We start from the raw sequence: 16,985 nt of genomic DNA, 5'->3' as shown, positions 1-16,985 counted from the left end.
ACATAGCAAAGAAAATCCTAAGGAAAAAAAAAAAAAGCTGAGGGCATCATGCTACCTGACTTCAAACTACACTACAAGGTTATAGTAATCAAAACAGCATGGTACTAGTATCATAACAGAGATACAGACCAATGGAACAGAACAGAAGCCTCAGAAGTAACACCACATATCTACAATCATCCGATCTTTGACAAACCTGACAAAAACAGGCAATGAGGAAAGGATTCCCTATTTAATAAATGGTGTTGGTAAAACTGACTAGCTATGTGCAGAAAGCTGAAACTGGATCCCTTCCTTACACCTTATATAAAAATTGACTCCAGATGGATTGAAGATTTAAAATAAGACCTAACACCATAAAAACCCTAGAAAAAACAAAGGCAATACCATTCAGGACATAGGCATAGGCAAGGACTTCATGACTAAAACAACAAAAGCAATGGCAACAAAAGCCAAAATAGACAAATGGGATCTAATTAAACTTAAGAACTTCTGCACAACAAAAGCAACTATCATTAGAGCAAACCAGCAACCAACAGAATGGGAAAAAAATTTTGCCATCTACCCATCTGACAAAGAGCTAATAACCATAATCTACAAAGAAATTGAACAAATTTACAAGAAAAAAACAAAAAGTGGGCAAAGGAAATGAGTAGATGCATTTCAAAAGAAAACATTTATACAGCCAACAAACACATGAATAAAAGCTCGTCGTCACTGGACACCAGAGAAATGTAAATCAAAACCACATTCAGATACCATCTCACACAAGTTAGAATGGTGATCATTAAAGAATCAGGAGACAACAGATGCTGGAGAGGATGTGGAAAAACAGGAACACTTTTACACTCTTGGTGGAAGTGTACATTAGTTCAAACATTGTGGAAGAGTGAGGCAATTTCTCAAGGATGTAAAACTAGAAATACCATTTGGCACAGCAATCCCATTGGTATATCCCATTAGAATCTCATTAGAATGATCACCATTCTAACTTGTGTGAGATGGTATCTGAATGTGGTTTTGATTTACATGCTCAAGGAAATAAGAGAGGACACAAACAGATGGAAAAACATTCCATGCTCATGTATAGGAAGAATCAGTATCATAAAAATGGCCATACTTCCATAAGTAATTTAGATTTAGATTCAATGTTATCCCATCAAGCTACCATTGACTTTCTTCAGAGAATTAGAAGAAAACTACTTTAAATTTCATATGGAACCAAAAAAGAGCCCATATAGCCATGACAATTGTAGGCAAAAATAACAAAGCTGGAGGCATTATGCTACCTGACTTCAAACTATACTACAAAGCTACAGTAACTAAAACAGGATAGTACTAGTACTAAAACAGAGATATATATATATACCAATGGAACAGAACAGAGGCCTCAGAAATAACATCACACATTGTGGGGACTCGGTCAGAGTGGTGGGAAAAACTATAGGGAAAAGACACAAACTTTCTGAAAGGTCTGAAGGTTCTACAGAGCCCCTGAGGAGCTGAAGGCAGCTATTCAATAACCCTGAGGCAGAGGAGTAGGTATAAGGGAGTGTGGGGGAATTTATGTTCAACAGACTTGTTTAGTTATGTTGACCAGAAACTGACCTTTAATCATCTGTGCACGTGACATTCCCTGAACAGGGAACAATAAATGTTAATCATCTACAGGTTGTGTTGGCTCCAGGTTTTCAGCATTGTGCCTGTAATGAATAAAAGCAAGCAGCTCCAGCTTTTCAGGGCTGCTATCTGGCCACTAGAGCCCAGAGTCATCTGGCTGCTCTTACACTGCATACCTGTGTCTGAGTACTCATTTCATCTGTTGGCCTGGGTCTGTGGGACAGACTCGGCAGGTGGTGACCCATGTGAAGAACACTGCCATGGATCCCGATGGAAGCCTCGAAAATGAAAACGAAGTGACTACGCAGTAAGTAATTGATGCCCACTGGAGATTTTCAAGTTCAAGGGGAGTTTTAAGCTAGGGTTTCACCATGGGACAACAGTTATTGGCCCGAAAGCAACAGTATATAAAAGTATTCAAACAGCTGCTTCAAGCTAGCAAAGTGTACATCTCAGAGGCCCAATTAAGGGCCCAATGCAAACTGTTGTTTTCCATAACCCAGGGTTCCTGGAAGAAGACACGCTTCTAGAGGTCTAGGAACAAGTAGGAAGAAATGTTAAACGACATCATGTGCAAGGGCAACATGTCCTAGTAACATCTTTAACATTATGGGCCTTAGTTAGGGCTGCTTTGGCACTGTCTACACAGAAGAGCTTAAAAAGAGAAGGGAGCAAGAACCATCATCCACCCTACTGCCTCCTCCTCCTCCCTCAGCCTCACCGTTACCAGGTAAAGGTGCCACAGAGGAGACACAGATTTTCCCTGAGCCCCCTCCCCAGTTAAATTGGAAAAAAGACAAGGGATACACTACAGTTATGGGACCCTGTTTTAGTCAAACAGCATTAGAAGGGGAGTTCTTGGCCTGCCTGGTGATGCAAGATCAACAAGAAAATTGGATATATGAACCCATTATTTTCAACTTATAAACAAGAAAAAACATTAGAGAAACAGAGCTGCTAACCCATTTACAAAAGGATTAACTGAGGCCATACCAGACAACTTCCATATGACCCCATGGGACTGGTCAGTGCTAGCTAAAACAACTCTCGTGGCCAGTCAATACTTCCTCTGGAGGGCAGAATATGATGACTTGTGCGAACAACAAGCCAACCAGAATCAACTGGCCAGGCAAAACATAGCTGCTGCTATGCTCCAGGGGAGGGGTCCCTATATCGATGTACAACAGCAATTAAATTTTATCCCCCAAGCCTATGTACAAATGTCCTTATGTGCTCACAGGGCTTGTGCCAGATCCCCAAAGCAGGAGTTTAACAGGGCTTTTTTGTAAATGGTCGATAAGGGCTTTGGGAGCCATTTGTTGAATTTACCAATAGGTTAACCCAGGCAATTAAGAGACAAATTAGTCATGCCCAGGCCACTGTTATCTTACTGTTGTAATTGGCTTATGAAAATGCTACAGTACACTATCAGCAGGCAACGCAGGCAATCAGAGAAAGGCAGCTACAGTCGAGAAACTTACATGAGCACGTCAGCTGGTAGGGACTGAAACACACAAAGCCAGAATATTGGCTATGGCATTAAAGCCTCCAAAAATAAAAAGGGAAAAACCCAAATTGTTTTCTATGCAGAGAGCCAGGTCATATGAAGCAGGAATGCCCAAATAGTAAAGACCAAAGGAACTCAGGAAAAGAACACCCCTCTATCTGCCCTCAGTGTATAAAGAAAAATTGAGGAAATAGAGCAAGCTATTTCTCAGAAGCAAGTAGATTGCACAGACCCACAATATTCAGTCCAATTATCTGTATTACCTACTAAACATTCCCCAACAGGATTAATAGGACAGATGGCCCCAGAGCTACACTTACCTAATCAGTTATGGCAAACAGATATTACCCACAGCCCTGAATTTGGAAAACTAAGATATGTACATGTATCCATTGATACCAATTCTCACCTAATTAGCACTCATGCTCTTTCTAGACAGTCTGCCTGATATGGTATTAGACATTTTCTCTTAACCTTTGCATTTATGGGGCAGCCCACAAAGATTAAACCTGGTAATGGTCCAGCTTACGCCAGCTCACAATTTCAACAATTTTGTCACACATGGAATGGCCAAAATTCCAGGGGTATACCATATAACCCCCAAGGCCATAGCAGAACGTATCCACTCCACCCTTAAAAATATGTTCAGAAAGGGCTGGGCACGGTGGCTCAAGCCTGTAATCCCAGCACTTTGGGAGGCCGAGGCGGGTGGATCACGAGGTCAAGAGATCGAGACCATCCTGGTCAACATGGTGAAACCCTGTCTCTACTAAAAATACAAAAAATTAGCTGGGCATGGTGGCACATGCCTGTAATCCCAGCTACTTGGGAGAATGAGGCAGGAGAATTGCCTGAACCCAGGAGGTGGAGGTTCTGGGGAGCCGCGATCGTGCCATTGCACTCCAGCCTGGGTAACAGGAGCAAAACTCCATCTCAAAAAAAAAAAAAAGAAAATGTTCAGAAAACAAAAAATGGGGAATATGAGAAAGGACCCTGCAACACTATTAGCACAAGGCTAATTTAACCCTAATTTCTTAAACTTAGATGATAAATTTCAATCAGCTCTAGAAAAGCAACTGGAAAAATCACTCAAGATACAAAACCTTCAGTTTTATGGAAAGATATAAATAGTAATATATGGTGTGATCCAAATGATTTGCTAACATGGGGAAGAGGTTATGCTTGTGTTCACACCCTCTCAGGTCCTCTTTGGATTCTAGCACAACTGCATCAAACCTCATCATGGTGTGGCTAGGACCCAACCTAGTACCAGAAATGAAGAAAATGGCCCGTAGGACCTGCAGCCCTGAACGATGTGACTTCCTCAAATGACACAGGCTCCAGATATTACCTGGGGGATGCTGAAGAAGACAACTCAGGAGGCTGGGTGAATCCTTCTCCAGACACAAACACCATTCACTCCAGAATATTTGTTTCTTGCTATGCTGTCTGTTGTACACTGCAATTTTGTAGTGTATTAATCTTTTTTATTCTCTCACTTTGCTTGCTAACTGTACCTGCTACACTCTATTGGGACCATCTTCTAGGTCCGCCTTTTTTCGTCTTGTTACTTGAGCAGACACCCCCTTCCCAGCCTCTAACAATGTGACCGATTGGCTGGGAGAGATTGACATACCCTTGCTGCGGACCCTCAGTAATGGCACACATTGGACTGAGATGCCAAGTAATACTACATATCACTCATTGATTGGAAAAGAATAGTACTGATTACACTCATGTTTATGTTATTTACTGGTTCTAGGATGCAAAGCTGGAACATGAGTTGGAATGGCTACACCAACCAAACTGGTCACTGTGGATATCTGCACACTTCAATCAACAAAACCTGATGCAAAAATAAATAAATAAAAACAAAAAAGGGGAAGATGTGGGAGATCGGTCAGAGTGGTGGGAAAAACTACAAGGAAAGAGAGCAAACCTTCTGGAAGGTAGGAAGATTCTGCAGATCCCTGCGGGAGAATAACTGAAGGCAGCTGTTCTATAACCATTGCATTTATGGGCAGCCCACAAAGATTAAAAATGATAATGGTCCAGCTTACACCAGCTTCTGATTTCAACAATTCTGTCACACATGGAATGTCCAGCATTCCATGTCCAACATTCCCTGAGGCAGAGGGCAAGGAGTAGGTATAAGGGAGTATGGCAGAATTTATCTAAAAACAGACTTGTTTACTTATGTTGACCAGGAACTGACCTTTGATCATCCACACACATAACTTTCCCTGAAAGGGGAACAATAAATGTTAATTACCTACAGGTTGTATTGGCTCCAGGTTTTCTGCATTGTACCTGCACTGAATAAAAGCAATGAGCTCCAGCTTCACCAGGTTGCTCTCTAGTCACTAGAACCAGTCAGTCACCTAGCTGTTCTTACACTGCATACCTGTGTTTGAGTACTCATTTCATCTGTTAGCCAGGGTCTTTGAAACAGACCTTGCAACACTTCTACAACCAGCTGATCTTTGACAAACCTTCCAAAAGCAAGCAATGGGGAAAGGATTCCCTAGCTAATAAATGGTGTTGGGTAAACTAGCTGGCCACATGCAGAAAACTGAAACTGGATCCCTTCCTCACAACTTATACAAAAATTAACTCAAGATGAATTAAAGACTTAAATCTAAGACCTAAAACCATAAAAACCATAGAAGAAAACCTAGGCAATACCATTCAGGACATAGGCATGGGCAGGCATTATGACTAAAACACCAAAAACAAGTTGCAACAAAAACCAAAACTGATAAATATGATCTAATTAAACTAAAGAGCTTCTGCACAAGAAAAGAAACTATCATCAGAGTGAAAAGACATCCTACAGAATGGAAGAAAATTTCTGCAATCTACCCATCAGACAAAGGGCTAATATCCAAAATCTACAAAGAACTTAAACAAATTTACAAGAAAAAAAAGAAACCACAAAAACAACCACACCAAAAAGTAGGCGAGGAATATGAACAGACACTTCTCAAAAGAAGACATTTATGTGGCCAACAAATATATGAAAAAAAAATCTCATCACTGGTCACTAGAGAAATGTAAATCAAAACCACAATGAGATACCATCTCATGCCAGTTAGAATGGCAATCCTTAACAAGTCAGGAAACAACAGATTCTGGAGAAATAGAAATGCTTTGACTCTGCTGGTAGAAGTGTAAATTAGTTCAACCATTGTGGAAGGCAGTGTGGTGATTACTCAAGAACATAGAACTAGAAATACCATTTGACCCAGCAATCCCATTACCAGGTATATACCCAAAGGATTATAAATGATTCTGTTATAAAGACACATGCACACATGTTTACTGTGGCTCTATTCACAATAGCAAAGACTTGGAACCAACCCAAATGCCCATCAATGACAGACTGGATAAAGAAAATGTGGGACATATACACCATGGAATACTATGTGACCACATAAAAGGATGAGATAATGTCCTTTGCAGGGACATGGATGAATCTGGATACCATCATTCTCAGCAGACTGACACAATTAAAGAAAACCAAACACCTCACGTTCTCACTCATAAGTGGGAGTTGAACAATGAGGACACATGGGCACAGGGAGGGGAACATCACATACCGGGGCCTGTTGGGGGATGAAGGATTAGGTGAGGGATAACATTAGGAGAAATACCTAATGTAGGTGACTGCCTGATGGATACAGCAAATCACCATGGCACATGTATACCTATGTAAGAAAACTGCACGTTCTGCACATGTATCCCAGAACTTAAAGTATAATTTTAAAAAAAGACTTCCTAAAAAAAAGGATATGTAAAGTATTTTTTTTAAAGCCAGTGTTTCTAAAAACAAAACCAAAAAAAATCACATACTTGAAAGTTTCAAATATGCCTATCAAGTTGTTTATATCTCTTCTCCGCACTATCCCGTTGTAATTTACACACTTGTGCAAGTTAAAGGATGAAAAGGAGGAGAATGCATATCTCAGAGAGGAGGAGCTGCATGAGAAGACGGACCTGGGAAATCACTGGCATGGGCCTGCCCTCTTTGAGGCATTTCCATCCCTCTTTACGGTAATAGAGGGCTTTGTGAATTCTCAAACACTATCTCTAGCAGTGGTACCATAAAAACTTTTTATCAACAGTAAATGTCTATCAAGTTTTAGCCTTGATAGCTACACACAGTTTACTTATCATCTTTGTTTCACCACGGTCATCTCTTATACTCCAGTTGTCTCTACAAGCATATGTTTGATCCTTGTGAAATACAAAATGAAGAGTTTGCTCGATCATTAAAATAATTTTCGTTAGTGACTTCCCTGTTTAAAAAGGCAGTTGTTCCTGAATGTGCTGATATTATGCAATCTCCACAATATGGTATTTAATGAAAAAAGACATAATAATCTATTGTATATGCCCTCATGTGCATACAAATGGGGTATATGTGTATCTATGTATACACATTTGGATATCTATCTTCTTGGCCACACACAGATTATCTTTTTGAAGGATTCAGGAGAAATTGATGGTGATCACCTTTGAGTAAGGCTTAAAGCTCTGAGAATGAGGTTCATTTTTCCAACATGCCATTTATTCTATTTGAATTTGTGACAATATAAATGAATTATTTTCCCATTAATAAAAAGGTAGTTAAGAATAAAACATATGTCATTACTTTAGTTGAGATATGAGTATTTTTTAAACCAATCAGAAATTTACACTAATTATTTTAAATTATTTTTAGGTAGCACCACTAATACAATGGGAATTCATAACAAATATTACCCTTTGTTTTGTCACTTTGTAAAGGTGTACATATTTTACTTAAAAATGTTTACAGTTATATAATAGACAGAATTCTATAGGCCATGTTTTTTAACATTTACTTTGCCTTGCTGTATTTTTACCTCTTCTATTCCCCTTTATTTCCCACATTAACCTCTTCCAACCTTCCAAAATATTCTCCATGCTCAAAGATTCATGTTAAACACCCATACACATAAAGGTGAAATATTTGGAGTAGTTTTAAAAGAGAAGGAATCATGCCATGGGCTTTTCTCTGCAACTTGCTTTTCTTACAGTATATTCTGAAAGTCCCTTCAAGTCAATTAGTGTACTGCTGACTCATTCTTTTTAATCTGTGTATAATATTCCATAGCATTAATATATCACAGTTTAATCAACCATTCTTAAGTTAGTGGCCATTAAGGTCATTATCATATTTAGCCACCACAAACCATGTTGTAATAAGTATTCTAATCCTAGTGTGATAAACTGGTGCTGATATTCCTTAGAATAGATCTATAGGTGGGAAAGTGCTGGGTCAGAAGATAGGCATGCTTGAAATTTAACAGATACCACCAAAGTATATTCTAAAATATGAATCATAATATATATTGATACATACCAGTGACTTTTTCTTGACATACTTACCAGGTATAGCTGTTTAAATTACTTTTACTTTTAATTCACACAATATTTTTAAAGTATGGTATTATTATTTTAATTCTTAGTTATTTTTATTATTGATGAATGAATGTTGATTCATCATTCTATTTGCCACATAATTTGTCTCTTCTGTGACTTTTCCATGAATTTCCTTCATTCAGTTTCCAACCTGGTTGTTTTACTTTTGTTATTATTTATAGGAAGATTTTGTTTGCCCAGTTTTATTGCAAATCACAACACAGAACAAAAAAGTTGAAAATTCACCAAATAAAGATTAACTCTCAAAAAGATCCCAGCAAGCCTAGAGTCTGTAATTCCAATCCTTACTTTGTTAAAAACAGCGGGAAGGAAAATGTGACTGGATTATTATTGTCAAACAGATGTTAGATTATTGATATAAAATTTCTAGATATCTGTAAAATTATTCTAAATTCTCCTTAATGCCTTATATTCTGTTTAATGCAGCAGCGTCCTACTACATGACACATTTTATTACAAACTTTAACCCTATACAGGCTATTTATTGGGTACCATAAGCCTGTAAGACCAATGTTGCAAACGGTTTCCTCCACAGGCCAAGCTGGTCTTCTCCTTTAATGACCTATGAATCAACAGTTTTTCCAATAATTTGGAGGATGATACTGGCTTACATCTTTCTTTTGCTTGTGCAAGAATATTCTGCCTCTAATCTGTTTTTCTGTTTTTCTTCTTTAACACACTTCCAGTTCTATAGTGAGCATATATAGGCACATCTAAAGCCAGTGGATACCAGTAATGGGCATGACAAGGCTGTGCATGAATTTTCATGAGGAACATTAAGAGATTCCTCAGCTATAGACCAGTCTCCAGAGTCTAATTTCAATCAACATTTACACTCTGGGCTCCAAAAAAAAATTCAGCAATTTTTTTTTCATATACTTTCCTACTTCTAACCTTTGCTTAATATCTTCCAACTAGTATATTCTTTCTTTACATTTCCATATGCCTCAATTTTACAGATTTTATCAAGACCAATGTGGTAGATGATTTCCAAAGATAGCCACCAACAATTCTTCCCACAGCTATATACACATGCTACTTTCCCCTCCTTTTGAATATGATCCACTCTTGTGATTTGCTTTAACCATCAGAATGTGGCAGGGGTAACACTTTGCCACGGCTGGGCCTAGACTTTGCTGGGCCTGCAGCTTCTACTTTCACCCTCTTTGAAACCAGCAACCATGTAGAGAAGTCTGATCATCCTCCTAGAAAAACAGCCTCTGGATGATGAGAGAACATGAAGGGCAACAACAAATGGACCAGCCAACCCAGGTACGATACCAGACATGTGAGCCAAGACATCTCGGATCCTCCAGTTTTAGTCAAATGATCCTAATAAGCACGACATGAAGCAGAGATAAGCTACCCCTATTTAGCCTTACTAAAATTGCAGAATTATGAGCAAATTAATGGTGGTTGTTGTTAGACCCTTAAGTTTTAGGCATGGTATTCTCATATGGATGTGATGTGAACTCTACCCCTCTGTGAAATCTGATGGCATTTTATTTCTCATTTTTTTGTGGCACATCACTTTCTACACTGTATCAAATAAAATCTCTCTCAGACTGAACTCTGTGTAAGATTCTTGAGAGTAATTTACTATGTTATATTTACTTTGCATTTCCAAACTAGGGCAATATTTTCTTGTATGGGACTCAACAAACACATTTATACATGAGTGACTGTATGTGTGTGTTCATATCTGCTATTCACACATATGAACTCTACACAATAAAATTAAGTAGGAAAGATTCCCTCCTCACCTAAAGGAATCAATGTTTTCTTTAGAACCTAAGGATAATACTATATCAGTTAGATCAGCCCAAGGTTGATACTGAGGTATTCTTAACAGTATCGGTGTTTTCTGGTAACAGCTTGAAATACTGAGATAAAATTAACCATTAGAATGCATTTGTTTTGTGTGTACCTTCCTGCAGGTAAATTTTAAAGTTGAGTCACCATCCTAAGGTCCATTTTCCAGTTTTTTACACATGCTTTATCATTTTCCTGTGGATTTTTCAAGTGTTTCATGGTGAAATAGATGCTTTTCTTCCAAAAATATTCATTCACAACACTGATCACAGTAGCTCATGGTGGCTCCCAGGAAAGGTTTAGTATACCCGACAGCATGTCATTGGCCTTAAGGCATACAGACTAGACAGTAGTGAGGAAACAAGCAAAATATGGAGCAAACATCAGCAGCAAGGACACATCCAGCACAAAGTCCCAATGTAGTCTGTGGGCACCTGTCAGTAACAACGAGTCAAAAATAAAAAAGAGCTGGCGCATAGCTTGGGGAATGTGATCAGAGGAGAAATGCACAGAGCCACAGAGAATGTGGCATTAACTGAGTATGTTGGTTACAAGTGAGGGGAGAGAGGTGGAAAGCAGATGCAAAGAGTTCTCAGGCTCCTTTAAGTGAGGGCAGGTCAACACAGCCTACGTGGGTCACAGACCTCTATTTTTCATAAATGCCAAGGATTCTAGGTGGTGGGATAATTGACAGCCTGCTCTCCTCTCTGAAAAAAGGAGTAAGAAGTCAGAAATGGAGCAAACTAGATTTTTAGGAGTACCTCTAAAATGGCAAGTTTTGGCAACTCCAGGATCTCTCAGCCTTTCTAGCATGGAAGAGGAGAACAATATTCTTGAATATCATATATGTAATGATAGTTATCACTTATTCCTGACTATCAACCCAATAAGGTAGATTGCATACGTAAAGATAATATATAGCCACCACTTATTACTATTATATCAACCCAGTAAGGTAGACACTATTTTCTAGATAAGGAAACTGAGGTTATGAAAAGAGGAGTTACTAGCCCAGGATTCGAACATAGGTCTACTGGCACAAAGCCCAGGCCCACCCTGCCTATCCCTGCCTCTATCCCTGCCTACCCCACTTTGGAGAACTACAGGTGCTCCCCAAGATCAGGTTCCAGGTGTTGGAACAGTAAAGCCTACAGACGGAGGGGCCTGAGACTAACAGAGTTTTGTTAAACTTAGCACAGAAACTGACACCTTTGTCAATATGGTATATTTATTCCAGAACAGCCTGAGAGGTATCACGCCCAAAACAATGTACTCTGGATTTAAGGGAGGAGGGGCAAAACTGTTAACACTGTGGATTCAAAAGACATCTTCCAAAGAAACAGGCTTATTGAAAAAGACACAAATGCATACACACCTACGAACTGCTTTTTATACTTCATTAAGACTAGTAGTGGGTAGATAACTAGAAATTATTCTTCATGTTCCAGAGCAGGAGGAAACTGAAAGAACTTGTTCAATGAACACAAATGCTCCTTGTGTTCAGCAAACCGTCAATTTTCAAATTCCTGTTTTGGATTTCGCTTGAAATAACATGGATGAATGTCTTTAAAATATATATGTTCTTTCTCCAATAGGCATGATATGGCATCCTGAGCCTTCAAAAAGTACTTCAAAAATGAAGTACTCATCTTGATTTTTTTAGACATATTCCTGCTCCTTTAGGAACCAACTTTATAGTAACTTCTTTCAGTATTCAAAAGGTTGAGCTTTGCAACGAGATAACCCTGAGTTCTAATCATGACTGCCAGCACTAGCATTGAGAAATCTCCTTAACTACGTTCTCTGAGAATTGATGTCCCTGTATTTTAAAAGGGGCTAATAATACTGATAGTGTTTAGATCTGTGTCTTCACCCAAGTCTCATATTGAAACGTAATCCCCAATGCTGGAGGCGGGGCCTGGTGGGAGGTGATTGGATTATGGGAACGGATTTCCCCATTGTTGCTGTTTCTGTGATAGTGATTGAGTTCTCGTAAGATCTGATTATTTAAAAGTGTGTAGCATCTCCCCTCTTTCTCTCTCCTTCTCCTTCTCTAGCCAGGTGAAGTGCTGGCTCCCCCTTTCCCTTCCACCATGATTATGTTTCCTCAGGCCTCCCTAGAAGCCAAGCAGACGGCCAGCATCATGCTTTCTGTACGGTCTGCAGAACTGTGAGCCAATTAAACCTCTTCTCCTTATGAATCACCCAGTCTGAGGTATTTCTTTATAGCAGTACAAGAGCAGACTAAAACAGATACCAATCTCATATACGTGTCCTGCCAGCACTCCTCCTACAGCAGTTACTCCTATTACTGCCATTATTGCTCCAACAAGAACAACCATAGAATGCACTATATATTCAGTGTTTACTATGTGCTAGGCAGTAATTACTTTATATACATGCTGGCTAATGCCCATGCCAACTTTTCAGAGAGGCAGGGAGTTTATCCCTTCTTCGTGGCTGAAAGACTTAATGACTAAGTATCTTAATACCATTAGCTACTTCTGAGAAACTGGGATGAAAATCCATGTTTATAGGGTTTAGAATGGGTACGTATAACCAGCAGGCCATACTCCCTGTGATAATGAAATGAGCTACTATAAGTGAAGTATTTGGCACCACCCTAGGAGTGAGTGGGTCGTCCAAGGGGACTTGCTGAAGCTCTCTTTTCCCCAGAGTGAGGCCTTTCTCACCTTCCCGAAACCATCATTCTTCTGCGCTCTCAAAGTACTTATTTTTATATATGTATGCATCTTTATCTTTCTGTGTATATCTTTACTGAAGCATCTTTCCTTTTAAAATTAAGGATATATCTGCATCCCCACCAGCCCATAGGTGACTACAGAACAAGAACCCTTACACAACCCTCTTTTACACTCCCCACATCTTCACTGCCTCCCTCCCCTGCCCAGACAACATTGTAATGTTTTCTTTTTAAGATCCTACACTGCTATAAACTACGTTTTAACACTGCTCATATCACAATTACTCACTTTGATACCAGTCATTGCACAAAGGCAAGAATTTATATTTCCCTATACTTCAAGTACCTTGCACATTGCTGGAACATAACAGATGTTGAATGAATGAATGAGGTGATAAATGAATATATTTAGACTTCCTTCCAGTTTCCCTTTCTTTTACATTTATTTAATAGCAACAAGTTATAAAAGCCTTAATCAGAAATTCATACCCACTGATTAAATCCTAAGCTGGAATGAGATCAATCAGTATGAAACATCATTTCCACAGCTGTAGCAAATTTTGCTTTAAATCATCTTACATGAGCTAGCAAATCCCAGAGGATACAACAAAAAAGCCTCTCATTTGTATTGGGCTTTGAATTTTTACAATGATGTCGTGGAAAACAATCTCTCATTTTCCTTTGGTCCATGAGTAAACTTAAGGCTAAGAGACAGACGAAGTAATTTGATATACATTCCCGGGCTAATGATTGACACAATTTGTCCTCAAGTTCAATCTTCTGATATGAAGTATGATTTTCTATATAAACTAGAGCTACCTCTCTTGCTATTTTTTTATCTAAGAAAAATTCTGAGATATATGGCCACTAAAATAAACCTGAATTAAGCTGAAAAGCTATGTAACTGAAGGAAAAAAAAGTAAAAAAGGATTTTTCTTTCAGTTAAGTTGTCCAGGCAAAATTTTCAAAGTATTAATTGCGTGAATGGCAGTTTTGCAAATCGAGCAGCTTTTTTTCCTTCCATTTGTAAGTTTGAGAGATGTACATCTCATGTCTTTATTGGCTAACTCTGGGAAAATCAGACACTTCCTCAGGCACACAGGCTGTGACTAGACATACTGTGTCCAGGGCTAAGTCAGCAGCCACACACCACTAGTTATTCTTTAACCTGCATGGTGGTTACTTAACAGTGAAAAAAATTACCGAAAACCAGTCTCTAGTTGCAAAAACAACAACAACAAAAAAAAACCAAGAGAACCTTTGGATCTACCCAAAACACTGATCTAATTTCGCATTCATAATACTTCTAAAACAGCAATATAGTTAAACTTATACTACGGAAGAATAAGCAATTCCCCAAAGGCATTATTTTTTATTGAGTAGTAAACCTCATTACATAAACCATTATAGAGAGAAACCATTCTGGAATAAGGTACCTGAAAACAAAGTATTTCGTAATTCCTAAAGACTAGCTAATGCAGCTGTTCTGACAATGTCATGTGAATATTTGAAAATTCATTATGGAGAACAATAACTCATCTCCCCATAAACTGTTTCCAAACAAATTAACCCAAAAGCCATTAATGCAACAGCTGCTGCAATTAACCAATTCTTCCAACTTGCTGATTTGTTCATTTGGAATAGAGGAGGAACATAGGGAAGCTGAGAATATTTAACAATTTTCATGTAAAGACAAAGCTCAGTTTCAAAATCCTTGAACGTAGAAAAAAGAAACCCTTAACCACTATGTAAGCAAACACAGAGCACACATACTTCCAGAATGCCTGGCCATGTTTACCTTTAGAGCTCAGAATCACTGAAACCTGAAGACATGCATGGAGTCCATGCTCATCACATAACATCAGGTTTACCATGTTAATTCCTGAAGGGGACTATAATCTTTTATTCCATAATATTTCAGACCATAAATTTGCTGCACAGAAACACATTTCCACCTCTGCTACAGTTTTTATCTTGGATCTCACTCTAATGGGCTGCTCCCAGCCTGTATCTCTTATGTAAAACAATCTGTTTAGCACTCTTGGGTTTCTAAACCCCACTAAGCATCTTTTTGATTTGGTGGTGGTGGTGGTTATTGCATTTCTCCCCTTTGACCTCACGCTCTGCTAAGAACTGCAGCTAAACCTACACATATAAAGATTAAAGGCAAGTCTACCGTGGCTTTTGAACATCAAACAGCCAAAGTTGTACATGACTCAAGTAAATTGCATGGAGCTGGCTCTATTTTTGTCCTTCATGCTAGAAAATTCTTCATTATCATTCTTGTTGTGACTGCTCTTATCCACTCTCTTGGTGATGTTAGATATCCATAAGAAGTGATAAACACCCTCTACCAAGAGAAAATATGTTCTAATCCAGAGCCCAGGGGTAGGCAAGAAGCAAAGAGGGGAGGGGAAAGATAGAGGCAGGACTGGTAGGAGAAGAAGAGAGGGGAAATTTGAACTGACCAACTAAAGCTTTTTAGAAAAAGCCACATGCATTTCCTGAAAGAAAATATATTGTTTGCAGAATACGTGCTGCTCTAACTCTCAATATCTGATTTCAAGTATGAGTTGAATTTGATAAAATTTATTCATATTAAAGAAAACCTCCTGTGGAGAATAAGCCTCTGTTGGAGAGAAGAAACCAATGCTAAAATGCACCTGCTTCAGTTGGGTATGATTTATCACTTATCTTCAAGAGGAAGCCCTAGTAACAAAAAATGTAAATAAGCCTCATTCTGACACAATCTTTAGAACCTTGAAGCTGAACCACGGGATCAGGAGGCTGTATCTTAATGTAGCTCCTGATGTTTCTAAACTTGAACCTACATCTCTTCTCAGAGACTTTCATATTCTGTTTTTCAGACAAAATGTAGTGAATGATATATTGTTTTCTGTACAATTAATAGTCAATAAATGCTGTAGACTATGTAAAACAATCTGTTTAGTACTTCTGGGCTGCTACGCTCCTCTCTAAACATCAGTAGAACAAAAAATTGCTTCCTGTGAATCCCACAGGTAGTCTAGAAATGTGAAAAGGTAATTTCCTACTGTAGAAATTCCCAGAATTTAAACTCTTCCAATTAGCACCTTAATTGGCAGGACATAATTTGAAAACACTGAATTAAACTGTGGAAAGAAATCCGTTGTTTTGTTAATATTTCAGAGAACTTCTTTATGTGCTCTGGGTTTTGTCTCATCCTGGTTTAGTCTTTCTAGTTCATATCACTGAGGGAGCTCAGAGAATCGTAAGTTCAGGGGCTTATCCGCCCACTGCTCTTAGTCACTTACTTTGTGTCCATTTCTACCCCAGAAGGTGAGAGAGCTGGTGCTGTTCATCTGGTCTAGCCTCCTTCTGTGCACCCGACTCTGTCTCCTCTTTTACTGCTTCTGCATTTGCTGTACACATCTCATAAATGCACAGGAGCCTCAGAACTGGTTTGCTTCTTTATGCAAACGCATAGTTCTGATATGCTTAGAACAAAATTCCAGAGGCCTTCCTGGAATTGCAAGGCTGCAAGTATACACTAACACGATTTGAAAATACAGCTGCTGCCTCACTTTCCCTTAGAAAGTTAGTTTCTTGGAGACAAAAACCAACTTGAAGAGACAAATGAATTTTAAGGCAAACAAAAATATACAGTCTTTTATTAGCTTCTCCCTATGTATATCCATCTAACTAAAGCTGATTCCAACCAACGCCCCAATCAAAGAACAATGACCTACATAACAAGTCTTCCAGTATATCCTTGAGAACCCTGAGAAATGGTCCAGCCTTATTCTCAGAGGTGCACATTTAGCATATTCTTTATGGCCTTATCTCAGGTTTCCCCAAAGCAATTAAGATTATAGCAACAGACTGGAACTGTGGTAC

At 38.7% G+C, this 16,985-nt stretch overlaps 2 long non-coding RNA genes across 2 annotated transcripts in view; one reads left to right on the top strand and one right to left on the bottom strand.

Annotated features, from left to right (window-relative positions):
* LOC103792483 (uncharacterized) overlaps positions 1-16,985 on the bottom strand; it is a 576,568-nt gene that overhangs the window by 481,411 nt on the left and 78,172 nt on the right. The gene's annotated exons all lie outside the window — the stretch shown is intronic.
* On the top strand, positions 1,741-8,844 carry LOC128931781 (uncharacterized). The gene is made up of 2 exons (XR_013534822.1): positions 1,741-1,927; positions 4,890-8,844. It is a non-coding gene; the product is annotated as an uncharacterized LOC128931781 (long non-coding RNA).

The sequence above is a fragment of the Callithrix jacchus genome, chromosome 4, assembly GCF_049354715.1.
Source record: "Callithrix jacchus isolate 240 chromosome 4, calJac240_pri, whole genome shotgun sequence".
NCBI classification, from domain to species: Eukaryota; Metazoa; Chordata; class Mammalia; order Primates; family Cebidae; genus Callithrix; species Callithrix jacchus.
This window is presented reverse-complemented; position numbering and strand designations above follow the sequence as displayed.